This window comes from Talpa occidentalis, unplaced genomic scaffold (assembly GCF_014898055.3).
Source record: "Talpa occidentalis isolate TD23 unplaced genomic scaffold, MPIMG_talOcc4v2.1 talOcc4.8, whole genome shotgun sequence".
Taxonomy (NCBI): domain Eukaryota; kingdom Metazoa; phylum Chordata; class Mammalia; order Eulipotyphla; family Talpidae; genus Talpa; species Talpa occidentalis.
Genome location: NW_023605194.1, coordinates 116,097,676 through 116,115,941, shown reverse-complemented (window position 1 = coordinate 116,115,941; position 18,266 = coordinate 116,097,676).

Sequence of the window (18,266 nt, the reverse complement as noted above, 5' to 3'; positions counted from 1 at the left end):
AGATTTCACCTGCTGTATATGACATTTTTTTTTTTTTTTATGAAAGCCATTCTTTGACTTTAGAATTATTTAAAAAGGAAGGATTTTGGAAATTGTTTTTTTTTTTTTTTGGTCCCTCTTGCCAAGCAGAGAGCTCATAACTGTTGAAAACACATTTGATGTCTTGTTGCCCACTTTATACCAGCAGTCATAGCCAACTGATTATTAGAATTTGAAAAATCAAAACACACCTGAAACCTTTCCATAATCATTTTATTCACAGGGACATTAAAATTTATTACTCACAATTTTCTGGTTAATTTGGCCCATGTAGTCTGTCAAACCTGGTCACTCAAGCAAAATATGTAACATCTTTGATATATACTACAAAATGGCTGAATCCACAGAACTAATTTACTGCATAAAACTGTAATCCCAGAATTCACATCATTTTACAGTTTATTCTCAATTTTATTGCCCTCTGTCTCAGCAGTGTCTTCGTTCTCATATTTTAGTCATTACTGTTGTTTAGTTGGATTTCATGAAATTTCTTTTCCTTTCCCCGCATGAAAAGAAGTGTCTGGCAAAGGATACCTACTTGTCACCTGTCGTTAGGACTTTAAAACTGCTGTCACTTGGCCACTTATAATGGCAATGTGCGTGGAATTTTATTGGTTTTATGCCACCTCACAAACAGCTCCTTCCTTTTGATATTTTACAATATATTTACTAAATGTGGCAATTCTACTTATCTCCCTAGAGTATATTTCCAAATAAAATGTCTAGTTAGGAGCTTGGAGGTACTTTAAATATGCCAAAGATAAGTTACTGTTTTATCACGGCGATCCTTCTAGAAAAAATACATGGCCTTCTTAGTCATTAATGCTCTTACCATCATTGTATCAGAATAGAAAATACTAGAAAGAGGCTTCATGAGCACTGTGCCAGTACGGTGACTAGGAGAAGTCATCACTTTGACTTTGTTTACCTACTTGAATTGCTATGTCAGAACGGGTAGCACTACCTTGTCCACATCACTACATGAAGAACCTATGATTGCTTAATGTGTGTGTGATATTAAATGTGTGTAGAGAACGCGCATTTCCCCCTGCTCTACTTTGCAAACTCAGAGAACATGTTGTCGGAAGCCACTATAGACGATTCTGTGACTGCTGCTTAAATCCAGGGATTGATGGCTCTTTGATGGCAGACCTTGTACAGGTAACCACAACCGTCCTGGGGAGAAAATTCGCTCACCAGTAGGGAGGTCAGCGCAGAACAGGACAAGAGCTCCAGGTCTCAAACTTTTCCCTGCTGCTCAATACTTATGTGATCTCCGGCAAATGTGGTCCCCATCCGGGACCGGGTATCTGTTTGTGACTGACTGGATTTAATGAGGTCCCTGCGTTCAGTTCTAACACTCCTTTTCCCCACTCCCTGTGCATTTGCCTTTCTCTTTGCAAATATCATGGAGCTCACGTAGCAAATCTTTTCAAACATGAAAGGCCATGTTGACTATAAGCTGAGGATAGAGATGATAATTGACTACATGATAGGAAATCACACTTTCCTTCATTGGGATGTATAGCAACATCGGGGCAGAATTATCAAAGTATCAAAGGCAGATCAATGGGCCAGTTCCACTGCCAGAGGAGAGATTTGATTTTCAGTTGCCAAATTACAGTGAGAGCTCACAGAAGCCTAGAGAAGAATACTGAGCACCAAAGACAGGAGCATCAAACTGGGATGAGCCTGGATAAAAAGCAGATGGATGACTTGTTCTTGCCCAACAAACACATCTCACTGGGCTTCGATGAGATATGGGTGCTTTCCTCTGGGGCTTCCATGGCTTTCTGTGACTTAACTCACTTCTGACTACGAATTTTTAGTGCACCAACAGTGGCCTTTCCTACCCTGATGCTCAAAGAACTGAATCTGGAGTTGGGGGGTGGGGGTGGGGTGGGAGGAGAAGGAGTCGAAGCCCAAACTCACTGAAGGCTTAGGACTTGCCCAGTGTTCTGTTCAACTGGCTAACAAATACACTCCTCATTCAGTCATCATCATGTTCACCTTTTCAGACAGCCTCCTCCGCAGCTCCCCTGTGCAGATGTAAAAACTGAGCATCAGAGAGATCAGTTAAGTCCAAGGTCATGGAGATACTAAGCGGTCATGCCTAGATTCGAAATTCTGGAATATTCCGAATCCCACAAACTTAAGGACAGCAAACGATTTCAAACTGAGGTCTTGGATGGGTCAGACATATGCTGAGAGACTTTTTCTCGTTCCCCACCCCAGGCTGTAGCGGGGGTCCTGGGTAGTCTGTACCCCAGTCCAGTTTCCTCCAAAGTCCTCCTTGGCCTCCTCCGCACATGGTGCTGGTATCTTTCTCCGTGTATGGCATGATGTGAAAGTTAAGAGAACTGTTCCACTATATACTTGAGTAAATGCATGGAACGGAAAGATTAAAGATGAAAGAAAAAAAAAAACACTTAAGCTTTTCATCACTTTTTTTAAAACAAGAAATCAGCTTGAGTAAGAAATTAAAATGAGCCCTCAGAAGGAATGTATACATCTGCACCATACATCACTGCTATAATATGCCAAATCTGTAACTGGGGAGAGCAGCTTTAGATAGCAACTGTGTGTCTGCCCTTTCAGAAACTCCAGAGGAACCAAGGAATAAAATCAATGGAATACTTGACTTTGCGTATATTTTACAGCGACGACTTTCACAATGCTAGCTGACATTTTCTTTCTTTCCTATTAATCTTCTGATTATGTCAACAATCAAATGCAAAGGATGCCTGTCACTTCTGAAATATAATTCTGATGCTTTAACCTTTTCATAGAAACTATATTAAAGATTAACTTTTTCCATAAGTCTATTATTGTAATCCGTGTTTGGAACCTATCACTGTACCTGATTACTTACTACTTATATCCTCCCTACTGCTTTCTGGAAGCTTCCGAGACTATAGACAATAGAATTTGATTGAAAACCAAAGCTCAAGGAAATACTAAGGCAAGCAGTATGCTGAGTATGCAGGTGACTTTGATCCGGCAAGTTTCCTCTATTTCTGCTCTGAGTTTCAGGCTTTGTCTTGTATGTTGTCCCTCTCTCAGATTTTGCCGTAACAGGACTCACTTCACTTAGAAAACAGCGATGCATGTGCCCTGCTTAAGTGACAAGGTTGCTGAGTTGGTCAGATAAGTTACAAATCCAAAAATAACTAAGCTACTGTAAAAAATGTAATCATATAGATTTATTTGTACAACTTAAGGTCTTATGTAGGTATTATTGAAGTTGTGCATATAATAACTTTGTAAATTTTATTATAAGTGAATCAAAACAAACATTAAACTTGATTTTAAAAAAAGTCAATTCTACTAAATGAAATTTGGAAGAAAATGCAAGATACATACAAATGCCAAAGACTTCTTATAATGCAGTCTTCCCTTGAAATATTTAGTCTTATCTAGAATTTATATAATGATAATATATGGTGACAATTGCTTTTATTATATATCTTCTCTTGATTTCATGTTGAAGGATAATTAAGAAACAGTGAGAATAGAGATTCTGGACTTCACATATTTTCTGAAGAGTTTTATACCTAAAAATCTGCCTGAATATGTAATTGCTTTTAATACTTCAATACTACTAAGGTGTTTTAAGAATATATGCCTATATTATTGCATTTAAAAAAAACAATCCTATGGGCTGAGAGGCAGAGTTAATAGGTTTTTTTGGGGGATACATTCTGCAGTCCCCAATCCTTAACGGTGAAATGGCTTTTACTCTATGGGTTACAAAGGAAGAAAAAGTAAATCGGCAAGACAAAGTAAAATGAGGTAATTTTTAGTAAAGTAATTCGGTCTTCATCAAAATTCTTAAAGGCCAGCATAAAAGGAGAACGCTATAAATGAATTAATTCCTTAAGAACCATCTTAAAATGTTTGGATTTAAGCCGATAGTATCTCGAGGTTGTAAACTTTGATTTAGCACTTCATAAATTAGAGGTCCTTATGGGAGCGATCTTTTGGGGTAGAACATTAGTTTCTTGGAGTTGCAGAGAAAATGTGTAAAATGCAGAGGCATGGATGGGTCTTTAGGCTTCCTAATAAGGCTCTGCTATCTTAGGTTATCTACTTGTAAATTTCAAACCAAAGACAAACCTAGCTATAATAGAAACTGTCTTATAATGAATAATGTTTTAATTTTATAAGGATGGTTTCACTGCACAGCCTTGCATTTTTCATCAGACAGTTACTTAATTTCCTGTTGATTTGTGGTGGTATAGTATTCTCCATTTCATTTTTAAAACTGCCTGTTTTCTTAAATATTGCAATGTAACTTTAAAAACCAAAGTGCCTGCATGCAATTATTTTACTAACTTTTAGTATTAATTATTAATATAATTGGGAAAATAGCTTGAAATATAAAAATTATCAGGCTGTTGATCATGCTCAAATTCACACTTGATAAAACCTATCGATATGCCCCTCATTTTGTATTAGCAACCTTATCTTCATAAACTTCTTTCATGCTCCCTACATATGAACATACGTGCACACACATAATAATATATGCATCAATGACACTACAGTACTAGAGCTTTATAAAGAACCGTGTAATAATGATGGGATGATACTCATAGAATTAATAACAACACATGACTTGCTAATGATTTTATTTATTTTCAACTATGACTAGGCACAACTCAGCTCCTGCCCATAGTAGCTTTGCAAAACATACATGCATGGATTCATGAGGTTACAGTCACTCAAAGATATCAAAAAACTAACACTCATCTCCTAGCTCAAGAATCTAACTCTGTTCTGTTTGAGGATGATGTAAGTGCTCTCTCCACTGCATCAAGTCTAGCTCATCTCTTCTCCATTTTGCTTTAATTTTACTACTTCATAAGCCACATTCTATGTACATGCATAATGTGATATGTTTTAGCTTTAACTACTGTTGTTTTATCCTTAAACTTAATAAAAATAACATCATGAATTTTTAATTATACATTTCTCACAATGAAACCAATTTCATTCTAAATTTCATATGCTAAAATCTCTTATAAGCAAAGAAACCAGATATGATACAGTGACTAGTAAAATAATTGTGTAAATAATAGTTTTCCTATCTGACCTTATTAAATTATATATTAACAATTCTATTAAATTGAAGTATATTTTTCTTTTTTTCAATTTAGCATAATCTATGTTACATTTAATTCATTACTTCAAATATTTAATGAGGATATACTGTGAGCAAAACCAAAATGAATAAACATGCTCATTCTTCCATAGAATAAATTTTAATCTAGTATAAAGAAATAAATTAAGTACGCAAAATAGCTATACTTGCATCCAACTGCATATAAATAATGAAAGAAAAAAAACAATACTCAGATGGTATTGAAACAGGGAGTGCAAGGTGCAAGTGGGATCAATTTAGGAATTTCCAATAAAGAGATTATATTCAAGGAGGCTTTTACTGGCTGATTGAAAGAACTGCAGTCCTTTTTTTCTGTTTTTTTTTTTTTTTTTTGATGTAACATTGGTTTACGTTTCTTGTGTTTGAGAGGTATAAGATCTCCCCTGGCAGGTGTTGTTCCCACATCACACTCACCACCCAAACACCCACAGTCTTCCACACCACCCACTGTGCCCCCACTGCCCCCGTTCTGTTCTCAACCAGCCTCTTCCCCTCTGCCAGCCTCAGTTCTAAAATAAGATTTCTAGGGTAAGTTGTTAGTTTGTCTGTATCTGACTCCTTGTTTGGTTTCTCTATATTCTACATGTCACACCATTCAGTATTTGTTTTTCTCCTGACTTACTTTGCTTAGCATAATCCTCTGTATTCATGTTGCTGCAAATGGCAAGAGCGTATCTTTGTTGATAGCTGAGTAGTAGTCCATTGTGTGTGTGTGTGTGTGTGTGTGTGTATTCACCACTTTTTTCTAATACGTTCACCTGTATTTCAAAACTAAGGCTATTTCCATAACTTGGCTCTTGTAAATAGTGTTGTGATAAACATGGGAAGCAAGTTTCCTTTGGAATTAGTGTATTTATGTTCTTTGGGTAGATACCTAGGATTGGAATTGTTGCCTTGTATGGCAGATCCATTTTTATTTATTTATTTTTTAAAGATTTATTTATTTGTGCATACAAGAGCTGGGGTACAGGCGAGAGGTGTGTGTGGGTGGGGGGTGAGAGGATTCACCAGAGACAGAGTGGGGAGCAAAACAGGAGGATTGACTGAAATACACTGCTGAGGGGAGCAGCGGGCGAGTCACAAGAGGTCTGCTACACCATGTGGGTTGCTCCCTGGCTGGCTGGGGAATCGAACTTATGCTGCAGAGGGTGCAGAGGCTGAAGAGGTTGCGGGAAGCTTCATAGATTGTGTCCCAACCTCTGCGCCACAGGGAGGCCCAGCAAACACATTTTTAATCTTTGAGAAATGTCCATGCTGTTTTCATAGGGCCTCACCATAAGGTAAGAGGGTTCCTTTTCTCCACATCCCGCCCAGTAACACTTGTTTCTGGTCCTTTTAATATGGATCTTGCTCATAGGTGTAAGGTGTGAGGTGTATTACATCCACATATTTCTATTAAATATGTCAAATACAATTCAAAACAAAATATTCTAATTAATTGTACTTAACATTTTTTTTTTTTGCTAATAGACAAAGCAACATGAAAACAGGAGTTTTTTTTTCTTTATTTCCTTAGCACTTAGCATTGAACATGAAATAAAACTTATGATCATAATGTCAAGTGTCTAAACAAAAAAATGGCTTTATCGGTGGAGACTTCGGCTTATAGAAATGACTGATAGACAGGTGATTACAAAGGAATTGTAGCAATATTTTGAGTATCTAATGCATTTTATTCTAGGTCCTGATTCTAAACTCCTCTGGACCCCTATTGTTAAATCAAAAACTTAACAAAGGAATCTTTAATGACAAGAATTATTTTTCCAATGTAATGAGTCATGAAAATTTAAGTGTTTCAATATATGTTGTTTTCCTTTGGGAGTTAGAATTGCAGTGCAGATAAAAGTGTCCACAGTGATGTAAGAAGATGGAGGACTTAGGAGCGCATACATAGTTTAATCTAAGCAAGCACCCATTAGAATTTGAGACTATTACAGACTTTTTCTTAGCTCACTTAATAAATTATACAGCTGTAGTTGTGCCTTCTGGACATCATCCAGTCCAGTCACAGACCCACATGAAGTCAGGTACTTGATGATAAGAATGCCTTAACCTACAATAAAAGTCTTACTTTATGACAAAATTCAAATCATCGTTGGGTATGTTAAACACTAACATAGCCAATACTTTTCAGTTTCTCGTTTAATTTAATTTTATTCTTATATTAAAAATAACAATAAAAACTACAATCAAATAGTTGTTTATTAAGCTATATAAATTATAGCCACTAACAATGTAAAAATTAAAACTATTATATATATAATAGGCCATAAGGAATTAATAATTGAACACAGATAAAATTTTCTTTGATGAAGAACAGAAATAAGTTGACCTAGAAATGTTACTGACTAACCACTAAATTATGTCAATAAATAGTAGACAAGAGATCAACATATTCTGAAGTCAAAATAAATTATTTTTAAGCTCCAAACTAGAAATTTTTTTACTATTATCAATGGTAACTTGTTAATATTTTCTAACACAAATGTCTGTTATAGTAGAAGCTTCACTTTAAATTTTTTTTGCATTCATGTCAGATATATTCTTTCACAAGTAAGATATGCACATCATGGATCTATCTGAAAGGAAATTTACAAGTGATTTTCTTTCTTAATTATGTGAGATGGAGTAATTATCATTTCTGATATACTAAAATGATGATTTAAAGTAAGTGAACATTTCTACAATCTAAGTTAGTTCCACTATACTTTGAAATCTTAATGTTCAAAAAAAGTTTTTAAACTCCAGCAGTATTTCTTGAGCTGATTGATTTTGTACTAGAAGGTTTTAAAAAGTCAATATCCAGGGATGTCTCCCTAACAAGTGACAGCATCATTTTCATGGAATCAGATCACTGAATATTGAAATCACAGATAAGCATCATTTTAGCACATGAATATAGAGTAAGAGGAACTCAGGAAAATGGAAGTGTCAATTCAATGAAGGATTGTGTACACAGACTTGATCACATTCATTCTGAAGTACTTTTTTTTTTTTTTTTTTTGACCAGAGAAAGAAGCCTTTGTGAAGCTCTTGGCTGTGGCAAGCTAGGAAGCAAAGCAAGCATTCACTCAAGTCAAAAATACCAAATGACCCTAGAAATGATGGAAATGAATTGCAAGAATATTTTGAACTGAAAATGATTATTAAACAGTATTTTGGTACATTCAGAAAACAAGGCTACGAAAGACTTCAAAGAAAACAGAAAACACATAAATGAGAAGGGAGTGGTTATGTAGATGGATACACATTTCAGCTCCCTCACCCAAGACTGCCCCTTCTCCATCTTCGATTTTCTTATTTACAAAATAGAAATGTCATGCGAGCTGTTCCAAGTGCATGGTTCTATCTGCACAAGATTCTAAAACAATTGAAATATAAACACAGAGGTGTGGCTCTGAACAAGTCCAAACCTTTTTTGGCATTCATTTGGGAAGGAATAACATGGACTATATAAAATATGTATTATGATATTATCCACAAGCAGATGATATATTATGAAAATACAGCCCAAGGATAATGCACTCCAAACATTAAATAAATCAAAAACAGTGCAATGTAATAATTAAATTATTAAGAGTCCCATAAGACAATAATTGGACTAGCAATTGCAGAATAGAGAGCTGTTTAATAAAGGGATGTATAGGATACCTGGGCATTATTCAGGAAAATCACCAGGGAGTAACTGCTGTGCTATGGGCTAGCAAGAGAAGCCAGAGAGCTGTGCCTGACTCTGGGCTTGAACACACAAAGACTGGGGAAAGCCATGTCTGTGAACCAGAGAAGGGAGCTGGATTCAGAACCACGCTCAAGGCTGGAGAGAGCTAAGAGATGGCAACTTGGCAGTGCTGGACACAGTAACTATGGATCTTGACCACACTTTAAGTACATCCTCCTGATAACTCCCATGGCCAAATGTCCTCGCAAGTCTGCAGGAATGCAATTTATATAGCACAGACTCCTTAAGTAGAAACGGGTAGTACGTGGATCTGGAGGAACTCAGTATTTCATGGACATAGCAAATGTTTGTTAGGTATTTCTTTCTTAATCAGTAGATCTAATATGAAGGGTATTTTCCAAAGGAAAGAAGATTGGCTCAAACCAATACATCTGAAATTAAATGCATTGTTTCCTAGCTGACTGACATTTGGCAAGCTGCTTCTCTATATTCCATGGTTCTCCATGGAGTGGGGACAGAAACAAGTAGTATGTTAAGGGTCATGAGGGTAAAGCATGGACACGAAATGACATGATAGCAAACATTCAGGTATGTTTCATTTTATCTCTTTCTCCTATGAAGGACACTTTATTCAGAGTACTCACATCCATGGCACATCTATTTTCTTATTTTTTTGGATAAGGACTAACTTCTAAGGACATCACATCCTCAGTAAGTTTATATTCTTTGAGGTAAGAATTTAATGAGTCACATTCTTTGAGGTAAGAAAGAATATGACTCATTTGAAAAGTCTGCTACGTTCAATATACATAGGAAAATCAGAATTAAGTTAATGTTGTAGGACTTTTATAAATCATATCCTACAACTGCATGAAGAATTTATGCTGTTTCAAATCGTGTGCCAAATAATTCCATATAGAGGAATAAAGCAAGCTGATATAACCTAAGTAATATGTGTTCAAGAACTCAACAAAAAAGCAGGAATCAGCAAAACAATTCTTAATAACTGGCACATCACCTCTTTGATGATGATTGAATTATATAATCAAGAAAAGGGAAGAATATGCTAGAATGGTTAAGAACCATGTGGGCCCCTGATGAATCTGAATCTGCATAATAAATATACAGCATATATTACGTAAAGATAGGGAAATACACAGTAGATTTTTTTAATGTAAAAGTAATTAACAAGTAAAGATAAAGCTTTGGAAGTGAACCTTTTACTTATATTTATAAAGATCATCACTGACTATTGAAACATTAAATTGTCTTAAAAAGAAAACATTTTTTTATTTCATCAGGGGCTCATGGTTATAATGCACCTTGCCATTTATCAAAAAGCATCACAGAGTACAAATAATCACAATTATAATTACAGAACATCAACACCACCTGAGTATACTGAGCACTTACTCTGTGCCAGGTAGCACGCCAAGGCGTCCCTACAAAGATTATCTACAGAGAACTGTAGCCCCCGCTCAACATCATTCTCACACTCAGCCTCTATGCCTTAAGGAGTAAGACAAAGTCTGTGAAAAGACAAATGATTTCTTCTTAAGCAACTGGACCGCAGTAAATAATTCATGAAGTCAGTAACCTGAAGACATGGCCATGTGAGGCTAGTTATTTCAGGAAAGGAATGTGCATAAAACTGGTTATTTTCAGTGATATGTTTCCGTACAAGTACATCAGATTTTTCCCTTTTAATTATTTGAAAGCTATGAGAACACAGACATTTCTGCAAGGGCCTTTATCTTTGACCTTTGTTCGAGTCTGTTGAGGAAAGGAACCACTTACTCATTTGAAAACTCCCAAAGCACCTGTCTATGGAGAACATTATTTTTAGAAAAAGCAAAACGTTATTGCTCCATATCACATGACTATGTCTCAGGAAGCAACACTGAAATGGACCCTCGTGAGTGTCCAGTCATAAATGAAGTAAAAGACTCCACGCAGATGATTTTTAAAGAACATCTAATAGACCATAGGCTTCTATTGCTGTACATTAATAATGAATACACTGAAAGTTTATGCCAGAGATCCATTTAAAATCAGGAATTTTCTGTCTCTTCAATTGCTTAGGGTACAAAGCACTGGTAGGACATGAGTCTTTGCATTTTTTTGAAAAAAATATTAATCAAAATGCATATTGAAATATTAATTAAAATTAATAAAGAAATTGAGTAGAGTTTATTTCCCAAATTAGAACAATGTAGTTAAAAACCATGGTTTTCTCTTTCACATCTTATATAAAATAAGCAAGCATGAAAAATGTTTGTACAAAATGTTATTAGAAAATGTGTTCTGGTTCAATGGAGATTATAATATCTGTTGTAATATATTAAAACCATTTTTAAAAACTATATTTCCAGACATATTTATTTTTAATTACACATAGCAAAATCAATATATTGAATAATTCATGTAGGCAGGACTTAACTAATATTTTATTTTACACAATTATGGCCTATTAACATTTTAATACTTGTATTAACTAAGCTTAAATTTTACTATTAATTGATTCCTTATATTATATTGCATTTTTCTTAATTAAGCATCTCGTACAGTGTTTTAAATAGGTGGTTTATATATAACCATTCAGTTTGGGGGGGGAATCAATAGTATAAATATGCCAGCTTGTAGTTTAATTTCACTTGTTTTTTTTCCCTGAAAATAATAAATTCTGTAATATTTTCACTATGAAATGTATTAAATATTGTTTTTGGATAAGTCTTTTTTTTTTTTTTTTTTTTTTTAGGTTCTTTTTTTAAGGATTTATTTATTTATTTATTTATTTATTTATACAACACTGGTACAGTCAGAAGCGAGGTGAGAGGATTCACCAGAGCCAGAGCGAGCAGAGCAGGCAGACCGAAGTACACTGCTGAAGCAGCGGGCGGCAGGAGAGGTCTGCGCGCCATGTGGGACTCCTCCGTGTGGCCGGAGCAGCTGGGATCGAACCGGCGTTGCAGAGGCTGCGGGCAGCTTCGTACCCAGCGCTAACGCTGCGCCACGGGGAGGCCCTTGGATAAGTCTTTAATACATTCAACATAGTAATGTGAGTTACTATAAAAAAGAATGTAAAGTAGAACTAGCAGATCTAAAAAGGGTTTTATGCAGTTATCTATTTCTTACATCTACTCTGGATTTTGAAGGAAAAGACTTTTTCCCTGCAGCTAACTCTTTGGTTGACATGGCAAAAGTAATTACTGAGGAATTCTGGTGGGGGTTGTTGAAAAGTACAGATACGAATAGCTTATGTTTTCATGATTTTGTTTTTTCATACTCTGGTGAAGATGTCTCAAAAGAGAATTTATTTTAATTCAAGAATGCTTTGAAGCTCTGTTAAAAATGGCGTTTCCAACAAATCTTTTATGGCTTTTAATATAATGTGTCCTGGAGGAACTTAGTTGTATGATGTCTCAGTTCCTGCTTAATGCAATGAATGTGTGGGCAAACTCAGGTTAGCCTCGTTCTCATCAACGATGTAAGGTTTCAAAAGAGCTTACTTATGTTTCAAAAGTCTTCTGATCTAGATTTGAGCATCATTGTAGTTAGAAAATATACTCACTGGAAATTTACACTTGTTTTAAAGAATAAATATCATGTAGCTAATAAACTCAATGTAATTAATTATCATTAGTTGGCACTTAGCACAGTTCCAACTAGATTTTTTTTTCCCCTATGGGTAAAAGATGTGCAAGACTCATTTCATGGAAGGTGGTGGTAAATACTATGGAAGCTAAGTAAGGTCAAGCAAGAAATTAAAGCAAGAATAACCAGAACATATCCAGAATGTTGATATCGGAATGACTTTGGGATGTATTTTAGAGGTAAGAACTGTCAACTCGAAAAATGAAATCACCAGTGATTTAACCAGCAAAGTTAATTTATTTGTGCATAGTGGAAGGATTGCAACCTGGGACTATAGGCTAAGGCGAGTTACAAGAGTACAAAGAGATGAAGTGCACGCGCCAACTTTTACGAGGCTTTAGGAGGAAATCAGAGGTGACTGGTTTGAACAAAAGTTCATTGCCAGAGGACAAGAGTTCCAAGTTCTGGTGGCTTCTCATTGCTTGTGAGCTAGAGTGGGCGCCTGCTTGCTGGGGAAGGAGGACCCAGCCTCCCTTCTTTCCTGTTGGTTATGTGGCCGCCATAGCGCCACGTCCTGCAAGCACCCTTATTAAGTGGCTAGAGAAAGGTGATGAGCGTCCTCGAGTGTGGGGAAGGTACTGTAGGGTGAGATTTACTTCCACTCAAAATAAGAGCAAAAGAGGAGTGGCAGGTTTTGGGGTGAGAAGAAGGAATTGATACAGTAATAATCTTGCAGCTGCTGAGGTTAAACTGTTTGTGGGACACCTATGAGTTAATTTTCAGTAAAGGCTAGATACTTAGTGAAACATAGCTACATCAAGTAGTATCACTACTTAAGAAGTTATCAGGGAAGACAGTAAAATTGTTTTTATAGCAATAAATATTGTCTATATGAATATGTTTTAGAACTAAGCCTAACTATGTAATTAATCTAATAGTGGCCTTCACTGAGGCTGTCAATTGACAAACCCCAGGGTAAATGCAAGTTTCTCAAGGCAAGTATTCTTAAATTTGCTATTAAATCCACTGTCGTAAATTGGGGGAAAGAAGAAACTAAAAGCAAATTCAGAAAGGATAAATAATTTGTAATTTTGCATAACAGCAAATCACATTACACAAACATAAAATGCCAATGATAATGGCAGTTAATATTTATGTAACACTCCTTCTATACCAGGAAGCTTTCTAAAGCATGTATTATTCAAGGATTTTTTTTCTTAAATTAGCTTATACATTCCTCAGAGTATGTTTATTTCTGTTTTACTCAAAAGACACTTTGGTTGAAAGATGTTTTAGTTCCTTAAATCAGAATTCCAAGAAATCTTACCTTGTAAAGTTTTAAAAAATATAATTATTGGTTTTCTTTTTGTTCAAAAACACACACAGTGATTCTGGACTTCTGGCTTATACCTTTGACATTTAATTTTTGCTGGAAGTAATGTATCGGTTATTTTTTTTTTTTTTTAAATATCATGGAGTATATCCCATCTGGTAACTTAGGCTCAAATAAATAAAAAAAAAAATTAATTAACCAAAGGAATGGCAGAATATTAAAAACTGATAAAAACTGGTAACTATTTTTCACAGTCTGAGGTGAAAAATAGGAAAAATCCAACTTAGATACTTTTAAAGTCAAGTCTTGTAAGTAGCATGGCTGCTGGAAAGTACCACTATTAGGCAGACGCCTTGAAAAAGTTCATATACCAGCGAAATACCTGACAGGAGTTGCACTGATTTCATTTAACAAGGGAGAGTTTCAACCTTTGTACTAATTGTTCTCTGTACAAATCACATTCCTCTCAATACCATTCTAGTCTCTTGAGGAGAGAGCTGCAGAGAGGTCCCTGAGGTCACTGACAGGATCCCCTCCCACCCCGTCACAGCAGAGCAAACCAAGGAGGCAAAACACTCTGACTAAAAATAAAGCATAAATTACTGGGAACTATTGATACCTATTAACTTCATGCTTTAAAAGCACACCTCACCTTTTTAGTAGCCTTCCCTCCCGCACCACCTTCCCTACCCCCTTGCCAGCTGACTTTTAAGAAACTGAGTCCTGATCTTTGAAGAGAAGTTTAGAGTTTAGAAGTCAAATCAGAGAAGATAGAGCTTCCCACAGTGCCCCCCAAAATGTAAAGTATTACATTGCAACTGAACCCCAAAACAATCCATGGAGACAGAAAGTAAAGAGAAAGTACAGAGGGCTTGGGGGTGGAGGGGGGAGTTCTTGTTTAGTGGGGCAGAGTCTCTGCTCGCGATGATGAGAAACATCTGAAGGGGAGAGGGGACATGGTTTACATCTCTGAACTGTGCTCAGTGCCACTGAACTGCACACTGAAAAATGACTGAAATTGCAGAATTTGTCTTGTGTCTATTTACCCCCCCCCAAAATGTAAAACACAAACAAAACCAGAAGGAACTTACTAGGCTTGGCTTCAAAGTATCCACAAACCATCAAAACTCACTGCCGGCCCCTTCTTTTCCAGTTAACTGCAATTCATATCCCACCATCCACAGTCAAGCGCATTGACAGGAATCCCAAGTTCAAAGGTAAATGCATGCTTCAGCTCCATTATGCCATCTAGAACTCCACAGAAACAAGCTGGGAGGCTTTCATGCCATGTGGGTGTGTTCACAAGAACTAAACTGGCAGGTTTTTAAAAGTACAAGTAAAACTTCAGAGGACTCTGTGCTTGAAGTAATGGAAAAAGACCTAGCGGGGAGGCGAACTGTAAAAAAGGGATGATTCCAAGGGGATCGCTGGTAACTCCAGGGTAGTTAAACTAGCGTGGCTGCTAAAATACCTCCCGAGTCTGAACATCAGTCAAGAAAAGGAAAAAAAAAAAATATGTTTTGATTTTGGTTAAAGAAAACAATTGTGTTTAAAACTCAAAACAATGTTTGAAGTTATTCTAATTCCCATTCTTACTGTTTTCTTACATTTTCTTTTCAGAGTGTATTACAATGAAACATTTTACTCTTTTTAATAAAAAGTATTTGTACAGGGACTTGTTTAATAGCAGGATAAACCATCTCATGGAGTTTATGTGAATTATGGAGTCATAATTCACACCTGGTGCATAAAATGGGGCTCGGTAGAGTCACAACCAACAACACAAAAGGTGTGAATTATTACAGCATAATTCATGTCCTGTTCTGTTGTGCTTTGTAAATATCATCTCTTTGTAGGGGAAAATAGCACTTTATATTCATCTGTCTCGTTCTTAAATTTGGGTTTGGAAAGATGGCAATGAAGGTCTTGCAAACAAATGCCAGTCAAACCACATTTTAATGTTGCGTTTACAATATACTTTGTTCTGCATCTGAAATATTGTTGACAAATTTAAATCAAGATCTATATGTTCAGACTAGCAAGGGACTCAACAGACATCTGAATAGGAATTACGTTAGTTGTGCACCAGACCTACTTTCCAGAGGAACCTGATTATCGTCTCTAATGTTAACTATGTCTGTTGGCAATTTATTTTCACAAATTGAGGCAAGCGATGTAAAATAATTATTTGAACACCTTCAAGCTGGTGGCAACAGCTCTTTCACATGTAAGGTTCCACCTTGAAACACTACAAAAATTTATTTTACTTTTTAAATTCTTGAAGTAGAAGCTTTCATGTTTGAACAATTCTACTAATTTTGTTAATGCTAAATAATTTCTTCAAAAGTGAATTAAAAGGTGAAGACTAATTTTGATGCAGACATTCCTATTAATAGAAGCACATGTTCAGCTGAGAGAGAAACCTGCAAATTTTTGTGTCACGGTGTTTTCTATTGTTCCCTTCGGGATTCTGCCTCAAGAAGTTGCCCCAAAACTCGTTGGCCCAACCTGTTTTTCTGTTTGTTTGCTTGCTTAAGAAACAAAAGCAACCCCAGAGAAATTAAGTGAGACAAATCTGATAACAGAGTGTTTAAATATTTCCATTTTTTCTGTTGAAGTTTTTGTGAGATTTACTGCATGTTTATTAAAATTTTCTAATATTATACACTTAATACTGAATCAGCATGTAGCTTTTAAGTAAGATATATATACATCTATATACATCTATACATCTATAATACACCTATACATCTATATATACATCTATACATCTCTATATACATACACATACACACACATATACCATTTGGGGTGTGTGTGTGTGTATATATATATATATATATACACACACCATTTTTTTAAAGATTTATTTGTTTATGCATACAAGTACTGGGGTACAGGCCAGAGGGGTGGCGGTGAGAGGATTCACCAGAGACAGAATGGGGAACAGAACAGGCAGACTGATGAAACACACTGCTGAGGGGAGCAGCGGGTGAGTCAGGAGAGGTCTGCTGCGCCATGTGGGTAGCTCCCTGGCCAGCCGGGTATCGAACTCGTGCTGCAGAGGCTGCGGACAGCTTCATAGGCTGTGTCTTAACCCCTTGCGCCACCAGGGAGGCCCACCAATTTTATATTGGTAAGACACCTTTTGGTCTAAGGGACTTGAGTATAAAACACACACACACACATTTATTTGTACTCCCCACCAGTTCTCCTCATCCTCACTAGCCACATTCTAAGTGCTTAATACTCATATGTGGTTAGTAAATATTGTTTTAAATAATGCAGATATAGAATATTTCTATCATTATAGAAAGTTCTATTGGACTGGGCATACACACATATCATAGATATTTATAATTTATAACAGTTTGCATCTATTTTAAAGTTCATGTTTCTACTTACTAACCAATTGAGTAGGCAACAAGAAATCACTAGGAGTTTTAACTTTGAAAATTCTCTTAAAGGTATTTTTTTTCTTAATTTGATTCAGAATTTATCTCAGTCATTCATATGCTTTTATTTAGTTGTTCATGCGTTAAGTCCTTTTCCTCATCCTAACATACCATTAAAATTTTTGGTCACAAACTATGTACTTACTGCAAGAAAACAGGGACTTGAAATTGCTGTGAGGGGAGCTTACAAGTGTAAAGCTGGATCCCAAACAGATTCCTCTCTGGGTTTACGCACATTTGACAGAAAACATCTCACTTGATTTTGCCAAATATAATCATTTTTCCTTGTCTCTATGTTATCTAAGTTATTTTCATACATAATTGTATAGACTTATTTTTGTTGCTTTATAAATACTGATTACAGATTTGACTTCAGAATTTAAGTACACTACAATATAATTGGATTTGACTGCAGTTGTTTTGTAATTAATTTTCCTGTTTGTTTGTTGAGTATATTATGTTCACTTTTGAGCAGTTTGCCACATGCAATTAATTGTAGACGATTCGACCTGATATGCTATTTTTCCTTTAATTAAAACTCAAACTCATTGGTATGATGAAGATTGGCACAGTGGAAAAGGCAAATGTTCTAAAAAGAGTGTAAATTAACCAGCTGAAGGAAGTGTGTACACTCTAGAAAGAACTGAAAAAAGATTAATGTCATGTAGCATTTATCTTGTGCTCCAGCCTATGGAAATCACCATGACATGTTATTTATGGAAACACTCATCTTTCGATCACTCACCCAGTACCTACTACACCTAAGGGACCATGTTAGATGAATGGAAAGCCAGAAGATCACGAAGCCGTGAGAGACTCAGAGTGGACGGAAGAGTGCCTTTGTCTGAGCACATTCAGGCACAATTAGGTCTTGCTGAATAAAAGAAGAATTAAGTAGAGGCGAGCTGGTGACTCTTGGTGCGCGGTCCATGCCTGCACTGCTCTCAGCATGGCCAACTGCTCCGTGGCTGCAGCTGATGGAGTGTGCAAGCTGGCACTGGC